The sequence below is a fragment of the Lithobates pipiens genome, unplaced genomic scaffold, assembly GCF_037356315.1.
Source record: "Lithobates pipiens isolate NorthernLeopardFrog02 unplaced genomic scaffold, aLitPip1_a1.2 Scaffold_18, whole genome shotgun sequence".
NCBI lineage: Eukaryota > Metazoa > Chordata > Amphibia > Anura > Ranidae > Lithobates > Lithobates pipiens.
The window spans coordinates 400,339,264-400,361,747 of NW_027507758.1; the positions used below are offsets into that span (position 1 = coordinate 400,339,264).

At 43.4% G+C, this 22,484-nt stretch overlaps 2 protein-coding genes across 7 annotated transcripts in view; one reads left to right on the forward strand and one right to left on the reverse strand.

Moving 5' to 3' along the window:
* B3GNT5 (UDP-GlcNAc:betaGal beta-1,3-N-acetylglucosaminyltransferase 5) overlaps positions 1–15,266 on the reverse strand; it is a 65,534-nt gene extending 50,268 nt beyond the window's left edge. The window contains exon 1 of one of the 2 annotated variants that reach the window (XM_077487890.1): positions 15,046–15,266. The gene's annotated coding sequence lies outside the window, so the exon portion shown is untranslated. Of the gene's footprint in view, positions 1–14,569; positions 14,776–15,045 lie in introns of those variants that run through there. The other variant, XM_077487891.1, reaches the window with a different exon arrangement.
* MCF2L2 (MCF.2 cell line derived transforming sequence-like 2) overlaps positions 1–22,484 on the forward strand; it is a 493,994-nt gene that overhangs the window by 276,309 nt on the left and 195,201 nt on the right. The gene's annotated exons all lie outside the window — the stretch shown is intronic.

Below are 22,484 nucleotides of genomic sequence, written 5' to 3' on the forward strand. Positions count from 1 at the left end.
CACTTGTCGACCGCGATATACAGCCTCACTTTGAGGACGGATATCGTTAAAGGTAGAAGCTAGCTGCCATAACCCCGGTATCCCCTTGTAGCCACCGGCTGAACACGATAAAAGTGGTTTCTTCAGCGGATTCACTTTTAATCGCTTACTGGAGCCATCGGCAGCGGCGGAGGGGATCCGGTCCTCTCGGTGGCTGTGCATGCAGACGAGCGAGGGAAAGATGGCCCCACCCATCTCCATGACACTACAGGGCGGAAGCGACGTCAAAACATCACTTCCGCCCATAGCTCTTAAAAGGTCCCTTTTTTTTTTTTTTTTAAAGACAAAATTTATTTTAATTTCATTTTAGTGTAAATCTGATAAGTCTTATTGACCCCAGATGTGATATTTAAGAGGTCCTGTCATGGGTTTTTTCCCCTATTACAAGGGATGTTTACATTCCTTGTAATATGAATAAAAGTGACACCATTTTTATTTTTTTTAAAACAGTGTAAAAATAAAAAGGTAAAATAAATAAGAAAAAAAAAACCACAACAACATTCTTTTAAACGCTCCCTGTGCCACCGAGCTCGTGTGCAGAAGCGAACGCATATGAAGACAGTGTTAAAACCACACATGTGAGGTATTGCTGCGATTGGTAGAGAAGCAGCAATAATGCTAGCCCTAGACTTCCTCTGTAACTTAAAATATGCAACCTGTTGAATTTTTTTTACATGTCGCCTATGTAGATTTTTAAGGGTAAAAGTTTGTCGCCAGTCCACAAGCAATTTTGAAGCGTGACATGCTGGGTATGAATTTACTTGGTGTAACATTATCTTTCACAATATATATTCAAAAAAATAAAGAAAAAAAAGAAAAAAAAAATTGAACTTTATTGTTGACTTATTTTTTCAAAAAAAGTGTATTTTTTCCAAAAAAAAAAAAAAAGTGCGCTTGTAAGACCGCTGCGCAAATATGGTGCGACAAAGTATTGCAACGACCACCATTTTATTCTCTAGGGTGCTACAAGAAAAAAAATAAAAAGTATAATGTTTGGGGGTTCCAAGTCATTTTCTAGCAAAAAAATAAATAAATGTTTTTAAAATTTGTAAACACTACATCTTAAAAAAAAAAAAATAAATAAATAAAAAAAAGGAGGCCCGGTCCTTAAGTGGTTAATGCAGAGAATGTAAAAAACCTTCAGCCTTTACAACCACTTTAAAATAACACAATGTTCCATACAAAAATGATAATCTAAGCCATAATAATGCCATACACATCCACAGTGTAATGGAATCGGTACACAAAAATTTACACGTTTTCTTTATTTCCCTCGCTAGAGACTTTTTTCTCTTCATTTTATGCACCCGTTTACGAGCAGTGCACATATCTTGTAGTCACAAACTGTAAATCCCAGAAACCAATGCACCTACCTATTGTGTTGTGCATGCATTCTCTTTTTTTTTTTTTTTTTTTTTTTTTTAAGGGGACCTGTGCCATTACAAGCCAGAGCACACAATACTGCAGTCCCATCTTAGGAGCAAGCAGAGGAAGGCAACTATGTTCCCACATACAGTGGGACAGTGTAGACTGAACATAGCCACCCCGATACTAGAAGCTGGAGCACAGCAGATTTTAAATGTAGGACTTGAACAAGGATGCCAAAGTTTAATTTCTCCAAACCCTACTGAATTCCTTTGGAGAGATTTCCCTTCACTTCCGGTCCTAGAGGCACACGTTCACTTTTTTTTTTTATTATTAAAAAGGGGGAGCCTGCAGAGCATTGCACCTGTGATCAGCAGATCAATGGGTGCAGTGCAGGGATCCTGCAGACTCAAGATAGCTGTCTGCCTGTACCTTGGGAGCAGGAATAATTAATGAACTATGAAGGTGCTCACCAGTGTCCTCGCAGTTCAGAACTATAAGCCATCAACCGCAATGTATGGCGGTAGTTGTAACTGATTCATACAAAACGGTGAATGAATGATGCACCCATGTGGGTGGAGCCCCGCAAGGCCACGTTCTTAAAAAAAAAAAAAAAAAAAAAAAAGTGACAGCAGGTGGGGCAAGAATATCCCCCTGCCTGCTGTCACAGGGCAGAATTGGCGGCAGGAGCTAGTGCATGTTATGTTACAAAAAGGTGAACTTATCCAAAAAAAAAAAAAGTCAGGAATATTCACCTCAAAGGGCTACGCTCGCATGGGTAGCTAGAGGCGCATAGTTTGCTGCTTTCAGAGATGGCTAAACACTGCAACACTCTGCTATAGCTGCATACAAACTGACCAGTTTGTATGCAGCCAAAACTCCACTGAAATGGCAACTCTGCAAGCACACTTGCTGCAACCAGGATCAGTCAGAGGCTCTGTTTGCATGTAACCACTCAGATTAGAGCAAAACTGAGAGCCGCCACTGACAGCTGCTGCTTCTCACACAGTGTGTGGAAGCAGCATTTAGAACCGGCAGCAAGAAGCTTTCACGTAGGGGACAGCAATACAATCACTCACCTGTTAAAATGTCTCCCCACTGCCCTTTTATTTCCTGCATACATTTACAAGTTGATTTTTTTTCTCCCCCCAGAGTTCATGTGGTCACAAAGACCGAGCGAGTGATCCCGCCTGTGTCTGGTGCACATAAATTCTAACAGGGTTGACAATGTCTTAACATGGTTCTAAAAGCTGGAGGTTTTTTTTTTGTTTTTGTTTTTTTTAAATCTGCATAAAGCTAAAAAAGATCCTTCTGTGTGTAGAAGTCCCCCACCTCGATCCAGCAATGTTGCACGAGAGACTCGGCTGCCCAGGACTCTCCCTCCCGATTGGCACACAGCAGGCACGCCATTTGCTCCCACGGCTGTCAAAATATGAGTGTGAGAGAGCGCAAGAGCGAGCTGCTCCATGTCTGAATGGATACTTGGGTTTTTAGTTACTAAAGCTGGAGTGTGCAAAATCAGACTCACTGCTGCATAGAAACCAAATCAGCTTCTAACCTTAGCTTGTTCAATTAAGCTTTGCCAATAAAATTTAGAATAAAATGCAAAGAATATTATTGTGCTAACCTGTGCAAAAAAGTGAAAACAGCTACTACACACAAAATGTGACAAAATTCATATACAAAGAAAAACTAATGTAGCACTAACATTGAACTATAAAATATTGCAGTGAATAATAAATGGTGAAGTGACTAGCACCAAACAGAAGCAACTACAGAGTCCAAAGAATGAAATGAATCCGTCCCCAGAATCCATGAGTAAATCTCAGATGAAGCGGTTCATACGACGCATGAGCAAAAGATGATCCAAAGGGTATCAAAGGACAGTAACATCAAACGAAATGTGAGAAAAGGTGGGTACTCTTACCAGAGCCACGGGACCTGTGTGTGGGCAACACCAGGTCAAACGAGCATAAACCAATATATCCTCGACTCCACAGGAACCATGCGGCAGGTCACAGGTGGTCCTTCAGCCAATGGAGGGGCTGTAGATCTTTCAGTCAATGGAGAAGCTGTCCGCAGAGTCTCAAAGGCTCCAATCCGCCTTCCAAAAGTTCAGATGACAGAAAAATAGTCTCCAACCAGTGACTCAGCAAAGGGGAAAAACTCACGGAGAAAGTCATATGCAAAACAAAAAAAACGACGACTTCCCATAGTGTAGATCAAAAAAAGATTTGCTGTTTATTGGCATAAAACCAGCATACAAAATTAAAAAAGATCACATGAATAAAAGCAATACAGTGAACATAGAAACCATGCCCTTCGCGTTTCATCCCAAAGGACTTCTACTGGGGCAACTGATGCTGGTTTTATGCCAATAAACAGCAAATCTTTTTTTGACCAAACTATGGGAAGTTGTTATTCTTTTTTGTTTTGCATATGACTTTTTCCGTGAGTTTTTCCCCATTGCCGAGTCACTGGTTGGAGACTATTTTTCCATCATCTGAAATTTTGAAAGGCGGATTGGAGCCTTTGAGATGGTGCGGACAGCTTCTCCATTGATTGAAAGATCTACAGCCCCTCCATTGGCTGAAGGACCACCTGTGATATATTGGTTTATGCTCGTTTGACCTGGTGTTGCCCACACACAGGTCCCGTGACTCTGGTAAGAGTACCCACCCTTTCTCATATTTCGTTTGATGTTACTGTCCTTTGGATCATCTTTTGCTCATGCATCGTATGAACCACTGCATCTGAGATTCACTCATGGATTCTGGGGACTGATTAATTTCATTCTTTGGACTCTGTAGTTGCTTCTGTTTGGTGCTAGTCACTTCACCATTTATTCATTGCAATATTTTATAGTTCAATATTAGCGCTACATTATAGTTTTTCTTCTTAATAAAATTCAGAAGCCGACTGGTTTCTGTGCAGACATGAGCCTGATTTTGCATTCTTCAGCCTTAGTAAATAAACCTCATAGAGCAGTGGCTCGGTTTGGGTGCCCCCACAGCAAGCTGCTTGCTGTGGGGGCACTTGGCAGGAGGAAGGGAGCAGGAGCGCCAGCAAGGGACCCGGAGAAGAGGAGGATCTGGGCTGCTCTGTGCAAAACTATTGCACAGAGCAGGCAAGTATAGCACGTTATTTAAAAAAACACGGTATACAATTGTCTTGTACAATTTGCTTTACATTTACCTTCAACTATGCATTGAAAGAGCCTGCCTGATTGGATACAAACTGACAGTGTTGTTCAGGTTTGCCCTCATATTATATGGTTTTGGTAAGTCTAAAGGAAAATTGTACAAGAAAAGTATATAATGTATCGCCAGCCTTAGAGCTATGGATGCCAGTGAAATGATGTTCTCAGGATTCAGCACCGTTGTTGGCCATACAGAGACACTTGCCAGAGTTTTGCAAGTTACATGACTGCTTAGAAAAAAAAAAAAAAAAAAAAATATATGTATGTATGTATGTATGGTTCTGTACTGAACAAGAGAAGGTATTTGCACTGAGATCAGATTAGTAACTGTATGATACACACATGCTATTCTTTTAGGCCCCTTTCACACATGCGGACCGTATGTTCAGTATTTCATCCATCCGTTTGTGAATGAAATATGGACATATATGCATCCCTATGGGATAGTGGGTGTCTACAGATGAACATCCGCAGACACCTGATATTTTCCTCCTTCTGCAGAATCGGACCATAGCAGAGACGGATGGTCTCTGCTATGGTCCGATTCTGCAGAAGGAGGAAAATCCTATTTTTCTATGCAGAGCGGATCGGATGAACACAGACAGGCGGTCCGTGTTCATCCGATCCTCCATAGAGGAGAGCAGAGAGCTGACAGGGCGATTTTTTGCTAAAAAAAATGTGAAAAAAAATTCTATGGTATCACTAACAGTGACATTTTTTAAAGTGATCAATTCATCAGTTTTAGTTCAGCAGAAAAATTACTAGCCACAATTGCTCTTAATGCTTTCCTATAAAAAGGAAAGAATCCCTACGTTTGGCTACAAATAACTGAACAAGAGCAATTTGTAGCTGAGCACATACCAATGCTGTAGTAAAACACCAGCACCTAGCTACAAAAACATACCACTGGCATTAGCGATTTATAGCAGTGATTAACCCTGTTGGGTGGTTGAATGAAAAAAAAAAAAAATTGTAGTGTGTACAAGGCTTAAGAACAGTGGGTGGGTAACTGTTTGCCTTTCCTTCTACTTTAATCTACCTATATGGGACACAGACACCAATAAAATCCTGACTTAACCATTCTTTACTATATCCAAAAAGGAAGGAAAAAAAAAAACAAAAAACTTTGACTGACTGTACATCCATTTTCATAGCCTATACATAAGAAAAAAAAAAAAATAAATAAAAAAAAAAAAAAAACACATGAGAGTCAGTGTTATTATTCCTAATAAAGTGCTACCCAAAAAGCATTCCCATGCTACATTAAGCTGGCCCTATACCGATAGAGCAAACACACATTCCTCAATCTGTACTAATGGCATGGTGGACAAATACCACCCCACCCTCTGTGCTATTGTATTACTTGAGCAGCGACTGCATTGGATGTAATCGCTGTTTGGCTGACAATTTTCTACCCATAGAAGGAGGAGAAGGCTGACAGGAGCAACCAAAAAACAAAATTTTGACTTTGTGGTTTAAGATTTAAATAGTGTATGGCCAGCTTATGGGCTCATTTACACCGCAATCCCTGTGTTCAGTGTGCAGTTCTGCATGCACCTTTACTTACATTTGCAATATGTAGAGTCATGTTTGCGCTGCTAATTTTAGAGCATTATCTAGGATTTATTTTTCATGGAATTGTATTTAGTTGTGCTTTCTGTGCAGTTCTAGTGCATTTGAGTACATTATTTTTTTTTTAAACTCACATGACAGCACCGCAACCCTAAAGTGGAACCTCCGCTGATCGGAACCCCGCCCCCCCTCCGGTGTCACAATTGACACCTTTCAGGGGGGAGGGGGGTGGAGATACCTGTCAAAGACAGGTATTTTCACCCACTTCCGGGCATAGACTCCCACGGGAGTCTACGCCATTTCCTGCCCTGCCGCGCTGTCTGCTGGGACACACACGGGTCCCAGTGACAGTGCGGAGATTTCCTATTGCGCGGCTCGCGCATGTGCAGTAGGGAACCGGGAAGTGAAGCCGATTCGCTTTACTTCCTGATTCCCTCACCTCGAATGGCGGCGGCAGCAGCCGAGGCCTGAGCGGTCGATCGGCCTCGGCATCGCTGGAACCCGGGAAAGGTGAGTGTCCATTTATTAAAAGTCAGCAGCTGTAGTATTTATAGCTGCTGGCTTTTAATATTTTTTTTTTGGGCGGAATCCCTCTTTAACCACCATTTCTCTCCTACATGTAAAATTCATAATTTTTGCTAGAAAACTACATAGAAACCACAAACATTATATATGTTTTTTTTTAGCAAAGACTCTGGAGAATACAATGGCGGTCGTTGCAACTTTTTATCTCGCACGGTTTTTGCGCAGCAATTTTTCTAACATGTTTTTTTCAGAAAAAACAAAACAAAAAACAGTTTCATGCTTTAAAAACAAACAAAAAAAAAAAACAGTAAAGTTAGCCCAAATTTTTTGCATGATGTGAAAGAGAAAGATACGCCAAGTAAATAGATATCCAACATGTTATGCTTCAAAATTGCACGTGCTCGTGGAATGGCGCCAAACGTTGGAATTTAAAAATCCCCCATAGGCGACGCTTTACATTTTTTTACTGGTTACATGTTTTGGGTTACAGAGGAGGTCTAGGGCTAGAATTATTGCTCTCGCTCTAACATTCGCGGCGATACCTCACGTGTGGTTTGAACACCGTTTTCATATGTGGGAGGGAATTACATATGCGTTCGCTTCTGCGTACGAGCTCACGGGGACAAGGGCACTTTCATTTTATTTTTATTTTTTTAGTTTGACACTTAAAAAAAATAAAAATAAAAAATTTGAATACTTGTAAACATCCCTTGTAATAGGAATATGGCACGATCAGACATATTTACAGTGAGATATAGGGTCAATAAGACCCCATATCTCCCCTCTAGGCTGGGAAGCCTAAAATCCCCCAAAAAAAAAAAAAGGGGGGGATCCTGGCTTCCCAGCGAAAGCGCCGCCGTTAATTTGAATGCAGAGGCCGGACGTGTAGTCATAACATCGCGCCCGGCCTCCGAACGATCATAGAGACTCCGGGGACCATCTGGTCCGCCGGAAATCTCTATGGTATCATCTGGCATCTGGGGGCCGGCAGATCCTGTGACCAACTTGCCAATGGAAGCGGTGAATCGGTACAAGCACCGGAGGAAGAACGATCAAGTGGCGGAACAGCCACTATGATCATTCTTATGGTGCAGGGAATCGCCGGCTGAAAATGCCGATATCTGAATGATGTCTGTAACCTCAGGCATCATTCAGCTATTACACCACAAAGCCCATGATGTCATAGGACATAGCTTGGGCGGCAAGTGGTTAAACCAGGCTCATTGAAATAAATTTGTTTTTCTTGCACATACATTAAACAATATGTAAACCCAACATTTCATATTCCTATGTGCCTGAAATTCCAAAGCGCCTGAAAGAAGCCGCAACTGCAATCCCAATGTAAAAGCCCGAGTGCTTTCACACCGAGGCGCTGCACTGGCAGGGCATCAAAAAAAGTCCTGCAAGCAGCTTTTGGAGCGGTGAATACAACGCTCCTAAAGCGCCCCTTCCCATTGAAATCAATGGGAAGCGCCTGTAAAACGCCTGAAAAGTGCTATTGGCAGCAGCGTTTTGTGGGCGCTTTTAACCCTTTATTTGGCCACTAGCAGAGGTTAAAAGCACCCCAATAATGCTCGAAAAACGCTGGTAAAGCTCTGCTAGTTTAAGCGCCGCTTTTTGAGCGTTTTTCGGGCGCTGACATTGTGAAAGGGCTCTTAAAGCACTTGGGCTTTCACATTGGGACTGCAGATGAGGCTTCTTTCAGGCGCTTTTTTTAACGCTAAAGCGCCTGAAAAACGCCCCAGTGTGAAAGGGGTCTTATGGAGCTGAGAACCGAGAGAATGTGATAAAAAAAAAAAAAAAAACGTTTTGCCTTTCAGTTCTATCTAAGGACCCTTTCACACGTGGAGACTGTTCAGATCCACCCGTCTTTTTTCAGGTGGATCTGAACAGTCGCTCCATACATCTCTATGGAGCAACGGATGTCAATGGTGACATGTCCATTGACATACCCCGCAAAATCCAGAAGGATCAAAACGGACAGGCGGTTCATAATCATCCGATCCCCCCATAGAGGAGAGCGTTTTTTTCTGACAAATCCATCCCTGCACAGTGTACAGAGAGGGATTTGTCATCCGCCGCCTCAGTGGGCATCAAGGGAACGATCCCTGCTGAGCAAGCGCATGGCTAGATACGGATCCGCAGGTCTGAAAGGGGCCTTACACTGAATGGGTTGTTTTTACAGGGTGATCGTTTACAATCACTGCAATTAGACAAAAAAAAAAAGTTGTTCACAACCACTTTAACTGCAGACAGGTTGGGCTTTTATGACAGATATCTTATCGCTTCTGTCATAAATGCTTGCCCTGCCTGTCAGCTATAATGTACACCAAGCTGCCCATGTATTAACCACTTCAATACTGGGCACTTTCACCCGCTTCCCGCCCAGGCCATTTTAGTGCCGTCGCACTTTGAATGACAATTGAGCAGTCATGCAACACTTTACCCAAATTAATGTTTGTATTCACACAAATCGAGCTTTTGGTGGTATTTAATCACTGCTGGGATTAAGGCTGGGTTCACACTGAAGCGATGCGGGAACGCCGCAAATCCGCGGCGAGTTCCCGCATCGCATGCCTCCCGCCGGCAGTTCACACTGCCCTATGCGGACTGCTGGGAGTGTCAGTGAAACCTTAATGACACCCCCAGATCAGTTCGCATATCGCAGTGCGATCTGCAAACTCGGACAGGAATCGGATCGCATGGTGTGAACACCCATGCGATCCGATTCTGCTGCGGACCAAAAAAAGGGTCCTGTGCGAGTTTGGGCCGGATGCGATGCAAATTCAGCCATACTATCTGTATGGCTGAACTCGCATCGCACAGAGATCGGATGTGATTTGCACTGCAGTGCGGTGCGAATCACATCCGGATCTCCCAGCCGCAACGGTGTGAACCCAGCCGAAAGAAAGAAAGAAAGAAATCTTTAGAGAGATTGGGGCATGTCCTAGTAACAGGGCGCAGCCACAATTGTCATGCTGCTGGTGCGCGATAGTGGCCGTTCTGGGGCGTTGCCATATGATGTCCTCCCAGAACAAGAGCCGCACCGTCCCTCCGTCATTTGATGGGGGGCAGGCAGCAAGCGATTAACAGCACCCGGTCTGTCTAGAAATTAGGAGATTCCTGTGTGCATGAATGGGAGAGACATCACAGCCTGGCCGTTCCAGCAGTCGAAAAGAGATGGAATCTGGAAAGGATATCGAAGTGTACTTGAGATCCGCAGGAATGGCGACCCCACAGTGCTGGAGGGCACCTTATGACAGGCAAGTCTGTCATAATGAGCTAGTATGTGGTGCAAACTAGTAAATTATGACTTAAGCCACATACACACAATAAGATTTTCTGACGGGAAATGTGTGATGACAGGCTGTTGGCGGAAAATCCAACCGTTTGTACGCTACATCGGACAATTGTCAGATTTTCCGCTGACGAATGTTGGATGGCAAGCTTTAAAATTTTCTAGACAAAATGTCTATTGTCGGATTTTCCTGAGCGTGTGTACAAAAGTCCAAAGTACAAAACACACATGCTCGGACGCAAGGATGAGCCAGAAGCTATCGGTCTTGTACACTAGCGTTTGTAATGGAGAATTAACATTTGTGACGTGGCAGATTATGAAGTCTCGAAATGCAGCACACATTTTCTTCTTTATTTAATGGGATAATAATGACGCTGCTTTACTGGTGATACTGATGGAGTTATTGCAAACTCATTTTCAAAGGCTTTTTTTTTTTCTAGGGATATCAAGAAAATTATTATTATGCTTGTTGTTTTTTGGTGCAAGTTACCACAACACCATTATCCCATAGTTTTTAAGATCAAAGATACAACTATGTTGGTGTCCCTTGTACATTTTTCATTGTATTTTTTTAAAATGTAACTGTCTACTCCCAAACTGTCATTTGAAGTAAAACACATAGCCAAGTATTATTCTACACAATTTTTTTTATTGTGCATTAAAAAAAAAAAAAAAAAATTAGACATGCTAGCTGCCAATAGAACTTAACCAAAAAGTGCATTCTATGCATCCAAAAATATAACAAATCAAATCATTATTATTCAACCAAAAAAATTAAAAGCCTCATGCATGTGTCCTGCTTCTTAATATAGGGGTCAGCAATGCCAAGTGTTGGTGAAAGCAGGGGTCCGTTATCCGGAGATGATTCCGAAAATCATCCGGATTATTCTCCTGGAGCTCCCGCTCCAAAAGGCATGACATAATTGGTCATGATTAATAAAGCAACCAAATTTTGGTCCAAGAAATCCTCCTCCTGTTCCTGGACTGGACTTGGGTCAAAGCAATAATGCCAAGCCAATAATAAATAACACATTATCACCTCCGATTCCCGCAACATATCTGGTTGACGAACGACCATTCGGAAATGAACTGAAAAGTGCTAAATGAAAAGCGCGAATCAACACTCAAATTTCTACTAACACGAAATTAGCAGAGGGAGCCCAAAGGGTGGCGCTAAGAAGCTGAAAAACCACGTAGTACATCACTACGTACGTGTTTGTTGGCCGACAATTCCTTGCCGTATGCAGGACAAAATCCAGGCACACCGGGTAAAAGTGCTCTACTGTTTATATCTGTATATTCAGCATTCTTTAAATAAAAAATGTAAAAAAAAAAAAAAGTGCAAGGTTTTGTCTGCGGAAAATCTGATCCTGTGTATGAGGCTTTAAAGTGGTTCTGAAGTCAAGTTTGTTTACCTTAATGCGTTTTCTGCATTAGGGTCAATAAAAAAATAAATAATAAAAAAAAAATTCCCATTACTTGTTTCTCCACCCCTGCTCAAATACTTACCCGCTTCCTCGCGATCCAGAACGGTCTTGTCTTTCAACAGAGAGTCTGAGAGCAGTGAGAACTATAGGCTCCTGTAGGAGGGAACGGGGGTATGGCTTATCGGCACTGTGTGCAGGGCCGTCTTTCAAAGCAGGGCAAAAGGGGCAGCTGCCCTGGGCCCTGTCATTGTTGTGGGGCCCAAAGCAGCTGCCTCATACTTGCCAACTATCCCAGTTTAAATTCCCTTGTCCTTTGAAGTTTTAGTCCTGTGTTGTGTCCCGATATCTCAGTGTAAAGTGCTGGTACTATTGCTGCCCATCTCTGCCCTATTGTTGTGTACAGATGACTCACCCGCAGACCCTGTGTTTACATCAGGGCTCGACAAAACCCGGTCGCCAGGTCGCATTGGCGACTAGAAATAGCGACCTCGCGCCTGGGGCAGCACAGCTGGGGGTATCCTGTCTCTGTGGACCCCCCCCAGCGTGATCGCGTCGGGCCGTTCCGCCGGTGGCCGAAAATTTAGGCCGCGGCTTTGAGGCCTTCTGCGGTCCTATGATTCCTTATGGAATCTGGCGCCCTCTTGTGGTCGTTGTTGGTATGACAAACCAGCAATGCTAATTTCCTCTGCAAAGTTTCCTCTGCCTGTTTTATATTACCTGCATCTTCTTCCCTTTATTTAGAACCCCCTAAACATTATATATATTTTTTATTCTAACACCCTAGAGAATAAAATGGTGGTTGTTGCAATACTGTCTGTCACACCGTATTTGTGCAGCGGACTTACAAGCACACTTTTGTTGGGAAAAATAATTTAGTTAATAAAAAAATAAGACAACAGTAAAGTTAGCCCAATTTTTTTTTATATTGTGAAAGATGTTACGCCGAGTAAATTGATACCCAACATGTCACGCTTCAAAATTGCACCCGCTCATGGAATGGCGACAAACTTTTACCCTTTAAAATCTCCATAGGCGACGTTTAAAAAAATTCTACAGGTTGCACGTTTTGAGTTACAGAGGAGGTCTGGGGCTAGAATTATTGCTCTCTCTCTACCGATCACGGCGCTACCTCCTATGTGTGGTTCGAACACCGATTTTATATGCGGGCAGGACAGGGCGCGTTTAAAAATTATTATTTTTTCTGCTTATTTTAACTTTTTTTTTCCACTGTTCTTTTAAAAAAAATGTTGTGTCACTTTTATTCTTATTACAAGGAATGTAAAAATCCCTTGTAATAGAAAAAGCATGACAGGTCCTCTTAAATATGAGATCTGGGGTCAGAGAGACCTCGGATCTCATATTTACACTAAAATGCAATTGAAAAAAAAATTGTCATTTGAAAAAAATAAATAAAATGTCTCTCTAAGAGCTATGGGCAATGACTTGTAGACGGGGGGGGGGGCGGGCGACGGCGCTGCTATCTTCCCCTCACTCGTCTCCATGTCAGGCCAGGGACAGGTCCGGATCGCCGTCACGGACCCGGCTCCTAACTTTTTAAGCTGGCTCCTAGATTCCAAGCAAATTTGTCAACCCCTGGTTTACATGTAAATAACCAGAATTCATATGTAATATAACTGCGGCTGGCAGCATTGCAATATAAATAAAGGCAGCATTCATATGCATATCATGCTCCCCTGCAGTGAGGAGATGATGTGCTGTAACCTCTAGCTACTAATCAGTGAGCTGTTGTGTGCTGTAACCTCTAGCAACCAGGCAGTAAGTAGTAATGATATGCTTTAACTGCTGGCAACCAATCACAGTTTCTGCCTGATTTCATTCAGTAAACTGATTTTAAGTCTAGCTGCCATTTATTGTATGTCTCAGAGCAGGTGGAGAGTGAATTTTTTTGCCGAGGGTCCGATCAATATTAAAGAATGCCCTGACTGTGTGTGTCTATGAACGCACACAGCCCGGACCAGGGAGGATACTCTATCACACAGCTTGATAAGGGGGGGACTCAGAGGAAGAAAACATGCCAGCACAAGGTAGGTAAGTAAAACATCTATTTATATGAACCACTTGACGACCGCCCTATAGTACTTTTACTGCTACAGGGTAGCTGCTGTGCACAGGATCACACACACACACACACACACACACAGAGCCAGTGTCATTAAGACAGTGCTTATTTTTAGCACTGATCGCTGTATTCGTGTTACTGGTCAAAAAAAAAAAAAAAAAAAAAAAAAAAAAAAAAAGGTGTTAGTGTCTGTTTTTTTGCCGCAATATTCCAATCCTGCTTTAGATCGCTGATTGCCGCCATTACTAGTAAAAAATAAATAAAAATATCCTATAGTTTGCAGATGCAATAACTTTAGCGCAAACCAATCAATATTCGCATATTGGGAATTTTTTTTAACCACAATTATGTAGAATACACATTGGCCTAAATTTTCTTTCAGTTTTTTTTATTTTTTATTATTGTATATTTCCCCCCCCCCCCCCCCCCAATTTTTTTTTTTTTTCGCTATGGAAAAAAAAAAAAAACAAAGCACACAACAACACACACCAAACACAGGGGTGATCAAATACCACAAAGCTCTAGTGGGGAGGGGGATTTTGAGTACAGTGTCACACAAAAGCACAATTGTCAGTTAAAGTAATGCAGTGACAGATTGCAAAAAACGGCCTGGTCCGACCAAGGGGGGAGGGGGGGAGGGAGAGTAAATCTTCTGGAACTTTAGTGGTTAATTAAAACAAAAAAATAAAATAAAAGTTTTGACATTACAAGCTTTAACCCTGCAGGGGGACAGCACCTTTCCTATTGCTTTAAAAATATAAATCACTAGGATAAAAGATTCACTTTAAAATGACAAAAAGGGAACATCGTGTGGTGTAAAGCAGCCCTTGCAGTGGCCATAAGCCCTTCAAAGGAATTATGCGACGTGTGATTTGATCACAAACAAATGAAGCGGCAAAGAAACAGGAATAAACTTCCCTAGCGATCGATTCAGACGAGATCTGATCGAACAAAGTTTTGCATCGATCGGCAGCACCGATACGCTTTGGCCATGAAGCCGATTGTATTTCGATCGATCAGATTATGAGACTGCTTGGTGAAAACAGAAGTGATAGATAACCTACGGTCATATCCTTGAAGTATGGATTGAACGTGTCTTCTAAGTGCATGGATGAATCTATAGATGGATGATTCCAATGGGTGCAGGCTGATGACTGGAATCCCCTCGGCAGTGTACAGGTTGTCACACACCTCCCTATGGGGCTGTGAGGAGGGCACAGGAGACACACACGTCCATCCACTCTCCTGCTCCGATGACGTCTCCACTGATCAGGTTTGGTCAACCTGTAGTTAGCAACGTGTGCAACCACACCTAGAGCCTCCCGGACACTGACCCCCCCCCCCCCACACACCGACCTATACACCCGCCTGATAGAACTTACCTGGCCGCCACCGTCCTCCTCAGTACCGAACATCTCACTTCATGGGCAGCAATAACCCTTCTCAGCTACCCCACCACTAAACTACACAGGAGTGCTGCTCACATAAAGTGCTCCAATTCCAGAGGATACGGGAAACTCCATCACAAGTTGTGTCTTACCGGAATGTCGGTGACATGGTGTCCCAGAGCGCTTCTCACACAACTTGCCGTTCTTGCGACTAGTACCGACTGCCAGCGACACCCCCACCTCCTCACTCACTTTGCCACACGGAGCGCGCCGCTCGCCGTCACGTGATCCAGCCCTCCCAACCACACAATGGAGGCTGACTGAGGGACCAGAGGTGTGAGGAGGCTCCATCCATAGGAGGACTGAGCAACCAACCTGGCCAGCTAGGCTGACTTTTTCACTATGGTGTACATTAACACTGGATATATAAATCTATCTCTATATAGAGAGTGGAGACAGATTTTTATCAGGAATACTCATATATATATATATATATATATATATATATGAGAGAGTATATATATATATATATATATATATATATATATATATATATATATATATATACTCATTCCTGCTAAAATCTGTCTCCACTAGTGTCTAGATTCTCTACCTCACTCACAAATCCTCTATCAGCACTACAGAAAGCTACAATGCCTTTAAAAAGTATTCCTACCCCTTGAAATTTTCCACATTGTGTCATGTTACAACCAAAAAACATAAATGTGTTTTATTGGGATTTTATGTGATAGACCAACACAAAGTGGCACATAATTTGTAGGTGGAAAGAATAAATGGTTATGAATAATACATAAAAAAAATAAAATAATGAATAAATGGTTATAAGTAATAAATAACAAAAAAAATAATAATAATAAATAAATAAATGGTTATAAATAATAAAATGGTTTTCAAAATGTTGTTACAAATAAATATGTGAAAAGTGTAGCGTGTAATTGTATCCAGCTCCCTTTACTCTGATACTCCTAAGGCCCCTTTCACACTAACGTCCCGTTCAGGCCCGCCTGTCAGTTTTTCAGGCGGACCTGAACGGGTGCTCCATAGAGCTCTATGGAGCGTCGGATGTCAGCGGTGACATGTCCGCTGACATCCGACCCGCTCCGATCCGAAAAAGTGTGACGGAGGAAAAAGCTATTTTTCCATCCGTCTGCGGATCGGATCGGATGACGACGGGCACTGCGGTCCGTCGTCATCCGATCTCCCATAGGGGAGAGCGGCGCTGTGACAGGTCCGTCCCTGCACAGTGTGCGGAGACAGACCTGTCATCTCCCTGCTCAGCGGGGATCGGCGGAGTGATCCCCGCTGAGCAAACGGACATCCACGGGGCGGATCAGAACTGATCCGCCCCGTGTGAAAGGACCCTAACTAAAATCTTGTGGAACCAATTGCCTTCAGAAATCATCTAATTAGTAAATAGATTCCACCTGTGTGTAATTTATTCTCAGTATAAATACAACTGTTCTGTGAAGCCCTCAGAGGTCTGTTGGAGCACTGGTCATCAACCCTGTCCTCAGGACCCACTAACAGGCCAGGTTTTATGTATTACCTTGGGGAGATGCAGACTAGAATACTGCAATCACTGAGCAGCAAATGATATCACCTGTGATGTTATTTCAGTAATCGTGCAAACCTGGCCTGTTAGTGGGCCCTGGGGACAGGAGTTGAGGACCACTGTGCTGGAGAATGTTACTGAACAAACAGCATCATGAAGGCCAAGGAACACACCAGACCTGTCAGGGATAAAGTTGTGGAAAAGTTTAAAGCAGGATTAGGTTGTTAAAAAAATATCCCAAGCTTTGAACATCTCACTAAGCACTGTTCAATCCATTATCCAAAAATGGAAAGAGTATGGCACAACTGCAAACCTACCAAGACATGGCCGTCCACCTAAACTGACAGGCCAGGCAAGGAGAGCATTTATCAGAGAAGCAGCCAAGAGGCCAATGGTAACTCTGGAGGACCTGCAAAGATCCACAGCTCAAGTGGGAGAATCTGTCCACAGGACAATTAATCATGCACTCCACAAATCTGTCTTTTATAGAAGAGTGGCAAGTAGAAAGCCATTGTTTAAAGAAAGCCACAAAAAGTCCCATTTGCAGTTTGCGAGAAGCCATGTGGGGGATACAGCAAACATGTGAAAGAATCTACTTTGGTCAGACGAGACCAGTGGCGGTCCGTGCACTGTGGGCGCACGGGCACTGCCCCCCCATCAATGCGCCTGTAACCTTTCAGGATGCCGGACGCATGGATTCCTATGGCGGGGATGGGAGAGTGTGGTCGTTTTTGAAGCACCTGATTAGAGCCAGAGGCTCTAATAGGCTTCAAAATAGGGTGGGCGCACTATTTTCACATTAACCTTCCTTTCTGCCAATCAGGAGGCAGGACGTCAGACCTGTTTCCTGATTGGCCAAAGCGCCAGGCCACCCTATTGGATGCCTGGAGTTTAGGAAGAGGAGCAAAAGAGACACGCTGGATCGGGGGTCACCGCCGCTCTGGTGCACTGAGAGGAGCTGCTGCGGTATGTCCCCACTTATGTCAGAGCCGCGTTTGGGGGTGCTGCCTGCTCCACGAGCCCAGCGAGTGGGGGTGGCGGTGGGCACAAGTGGCTGCATTTGATAGGCACAAGTGGCTGCATATGATGGGCACACGTGGCTGCATATGATAGGCACAAGTGGCTGCATTCGATGGGCACAGTGGCTGCATATGATGGGCACATGTGGCTGCATATGATGGGCACACGTGGCTGCGTTTGATGGGCACAGTGGCTGCATTTGATGTGCACAATGGCTGCATTTTATGGGCACAGTGAGGCTGCAGTTATGGGGGGTTCAGTATTTTTCAGTTTGTTTGCATCCCCCCAAAAATTTTGAGCACCAGCCACCAATGGATGAGACCAAAATTTAACTTTTTGGCCTAAAAGCAAAATGCTATGTGTGGTGGAAAATTAACACTGCACATCACCCTGAACATACCATTCCCACCATGAAACATGGTGGTGGCAGCATCATGTTGTGGGGATGCTTTTCTTCAGTAGGGACAGGGAAGCAGGTCAGAGTTGATGGGAAGATGGATGCAGCCAACCTGTTATGCCCTGTACACACGATCGGAATTTCAGCCAGCAAAAGACCGATGAGAGCTTTTCATCGGAAAATGCGACCGTGTGTATGCTCCATTGGAATTTAGCCGGCCAGCAAAATTTTGAGAGCATGTTCTCAATTTTTCCGATGGAAAAACTTATGGAAATTCCGATTGTGTGTATGCAATTCCAACGCGCAAAAACTCACGTATACGCAGATTCAGCTACGAGATGGATGCTATTGGCTACTGGGTATTGAACTTCTTTTTTCTAGTCCCGTCATATGTATTGTACATCACTGCGTTCTTGACGGTTGGAATTTGGTGTGACCGTGTGTATGCAAGACAGATTGAGTGAAATCCCATCGGAATTCCGTCGGGAAAACCATCAGAGCTTTTTCACCTTAATGCATTCTATGCATTAAAGTAATTGTGAAGGTTTGTTTTAAAAAATAAATAAAATAACAAACATGTTATACTTACCTTCTTTGTGTAAGGGTTTTGCACAGAGAGATCCCGGTCCTCCTTTTGGGGGGTCTCCCAGTGGCGCACCTTGGAGCAGCATTACATGGGGGCACTCGTGCGGGCGCGCTTCCGAGTCCTGCTGCTGTGTCTATTGACACAGACAGCAGGATTCGGCCCTGTCACCCAGCTCCCATGTCACTGGATTTGATTGACAGCAGGAAGCCAATGGTTTTTTACCTTATTGCAAACCTTGAGACTTTATAACTGCTTTAAGGTGAAAAACCTTTTGTGCTGCAGTGCCCCAACACCCCCCCCCTTTTTTTCTTACCTGAACCCAATCTGATCCAGCAATGTGCATGAGTGCAGCGGCTCCAGCCGCTGTCTCTCTCCTCATTGGACAGATTGATAGCAGCAGGAGCCATTTGCTCCCGCTGCTGTCAATTAAATACTGTGACAGGGGAGCAGGGGGCACTGTCTGTGTCAATAGACACGGCAGCATGACTTGGGAGCGAGCCCACAGGGGTGCCCCAATGGAAAGCAGCACTCAATGAAGAGGAGGAGCCGGGAGCGCAACTGGGGGGCCACTGATGAAGAGGATTGGGGCTGCTCTGTCCAAAATCATTACATAGAGCAGGTAAGTATAGGCAGGTTTGTTATTTTAATACAAAAAAAACAAAAACCTTTACAACCGCTTTAAGGTTTAATATACAGGTCACATACTGAGACAGTCTGAAGATAATGGGGGATGAGAGGGTTAAAAAATCTTTATTTGCATCTGCTGCGGCTGTGATCTGCATAGTGATCAGGAACTAATGAAGGACTCTTTACATCTGTTATTGGTCTCTTTATGACCAATCAGAGCAATCACAAGGTACAGAGCCGGCTGAATTGGTTCTCTACACAGTGTCTATGAACTAAGCCTTCCATAAGGCCCATACACACGATCAGACTTTTTGACAACAAACATGCAAATGAGCTGTTTTGGAGCAACATCCGACCGTGTGTACGCTCCACCGGACAAACTTTTTTGGTTTTCATCGGACTTTTGTTGGCTGTGCGAACGGACAAACTTTCTGGCAACAAAAGTCCGATGGAGCAAAGTCTGATCATGTGTACAGAAAACCACAGGACTTTTGTACAAAGTACAAACAGGCATGCTCAGAACCAATGCAAAAGATCAGACAACAATACAGAAGTTGACCAAAGGTGGCGGTAATGAGCAGAAAAACCACGTGATTTGGTGAAAGTTTGCTGAAAAAGTCCTGCTGTGTGTATGCAATACAAGTTCAGGGCCGACGCCCTTTGCACAAAAATTCACGGGAAAGTTTGTACAAAGTCCTATCGTGTGTATGAGGCTTTAGAAGACTCAGTTCACAGGCATTAGCGGGTTCAATGTCTGATCAATGGTTATTTCAGCAGTGGAAATTAATTATTAAGAAATAAGCATCCAGCAACAGGTAAGGCAGAAGTTAATTGGTTAAAACTAGAGCTGCATGGCTGACTTTTCTTACAATCAGTCATCTGTGTTAAAGAAAGTGGAAAAACAACCTATTTGCTGAAAGAATCATCTGGAAAATAAAACTACAGAAGGGAATATATGTCCATGCTACTGCCAGACTGCATTATATCTTTATTTATTTTTTTATTTGTGCATAGTTTCATACTAAGATATATGCCAAGCCAGGTTTGGAGTGAGGAAGGATAAGAAGTTCTGTCAAGTTCTGCTGCTATCTGGGGCTCCATTAGAAAGATTTACCCATACTTCCTGTCCTGCTGACACCAGGCAGAAAGTGAGGGGAAATCTCCACAGGCAGGGAAAAACATCTGATGGTGGTTCTAGTCTTCCACTATGCTACTAAAGAAAAACATTTTTATCCATCTTCCGGTCTGTTGTCACTAGGACAGGAATTAATGGTAAATCTCTCTAAAGGCCCATACACACAATCTGACTTTTTGAAAACAAACATGCAAATTAGCTGTTTTAAGGCAACATCCGATCGCGTGTATGCTCCATCGGATAAACTTTTTCGGTTTTCATCTGACTTTTGTTGATTGTGCGAATGGACAAACTTTCCGGCAACAAAAGTCCCATGTATCAAAGTCCGATCGTGTGTACAGAAAACCATAGGACTTTTGTACAAAGTACAAACACACATGCTCAGAACCAATGCAAAAGATCAGACAACAATACAGAAGTTGACCAAAGGTGGCGGTAAAGAGCAGAAAAACCATGTGATTTGGTGAAAGTTGGTTGAAAAAGTCCTGCCGTGTGTATGCAATACAAGTTCACGGCCGACGCCCTTTGTATAAAAATCCACGAGAAAGTTTGTACAAAGTCCATATTATGTGTATTAGTCTTAACAGAGCCCTATATAGTAGTAAAAACCTTAAAGTGGGAGTAAACTCCCATGCATGAATTTTACCTATAGGTGAGCCTATAATAAGTCGCACTCTTTTTGTGCCTATGGAACCGTTCAAATTGGTGCAACTCCGACTTGTTCAGAATTTGAAAAGGTTCTATCACTTTCTTGGGGATTTCATGTGCGGCTTGCATAGACATCTGTATATGAAGTTACACAGATGTCGGCAAGACTATACAGCTATATAACTGCCCAATTGCTTCTGTAATGCTTTTATATGTACCCCCACATCCCCCACACCCTTGTCTGGGCATTCCTCCCATCTCTGGGATTACCTGTGCAACTAGATGTGGGCTGTCAAGAAATGGAAGAGATGGAGACCTGGCTTAATTTCCTTCCGCCTTCATGACGCAATTGAGCACTAAGACCCCTTTCACACTGGGGCGGCGGGTCCGTTAGCGGTAAAGCGCTGCTAGTTCTAGCGGCATTTCACCGATGTTATAGAGGTGCTTATAACCCCTACTAGTGCCCAAGGAAAGGGTTAATAGGGCCCGTGTTGTGGTGTTGCCAAAGCACTTTGTAGGCTCTTCTGCGGTGCTGCCCATTGATTTCAATGGGCAGGGGAAGTGGATGAGCAGTGTATATGCCGCACCACCCCAAAGGCGCTGCTTGCAGAACTTTTTTTCCTGTCCTGCAAGCGCACCGCCATAGTGTGAAAGCACTCAGGCTTTCACACTAGGGTGGCTTGAGAGGTGCTTTTCAGGCGCTATTTTTAGCACTAAAATGCCTGAAAAGCCCCCAGTGTGAAGGGGTTTTAAACATTTTTAGGGTGGTAATGACCTGCACTTCCTACTTTCTCCTCCTCCTCTGCCCAAAGCCTCCTGAGATTATGACCTCACACATCCAAGGAAGCTTTGAGCAAACTTGCCTCACTGTGCATGCCCTGGAAAAATCTCCATTTCACTATGCAAGTGCTGGAAAATCTCTGAAGCAGTGTGCATGCATTGGGTGTAGGTAAGCCCTAGGGCCTGGTTTAAGTATCTTGTATTGGGAGGAAATAGTCCCACACAGTTAGGGTACTGATGTCATTATATAAATCATGCACAGTTTGTGGCAGTGACAGACATCTGATCTTCAGCACTGATTTAAGCATTTCAGAGAATGTACAGTCAAAGGCTGGCCATACATTTTAACATTTTCCTTTAGATTTACCAAAACCATACATTTTAAGGGCAAACCTAAACACTTTTAACTTGTATGCAATCAGACAGGCCCTTGCACTACATAGTTGAAGATAAATCTAAAGAAAATTGAATAAAAAAACTGTATAACGAATGGCCGGCTTTAGTGAATGTATGTTACAGGAGGACAACTTCCATTACCAGGGATAGTGTCCCTTCTTGCATAGACATAGGATATTCTGCAGTCTGTACTGGCTCTGCGCCTCCCCACTGCTTACTTGACTGTATAAAGTGAAGAAGGAGCCTTCCAGGAGCGGCTGGTCCATAAGGGGTGCAGGGGAGCCGGCCCCCTAGTTTGCATGCGGGGTCATAGGTTTCTATACATTTTTTTTTTCAAGCACATGATTAGAGCCTGAGGCTCTAACTGGCTTGAAAAAGATTGGGCTCCGGCCCTGAACCCATCCATTTGTGACACTAGTAAATCAATAT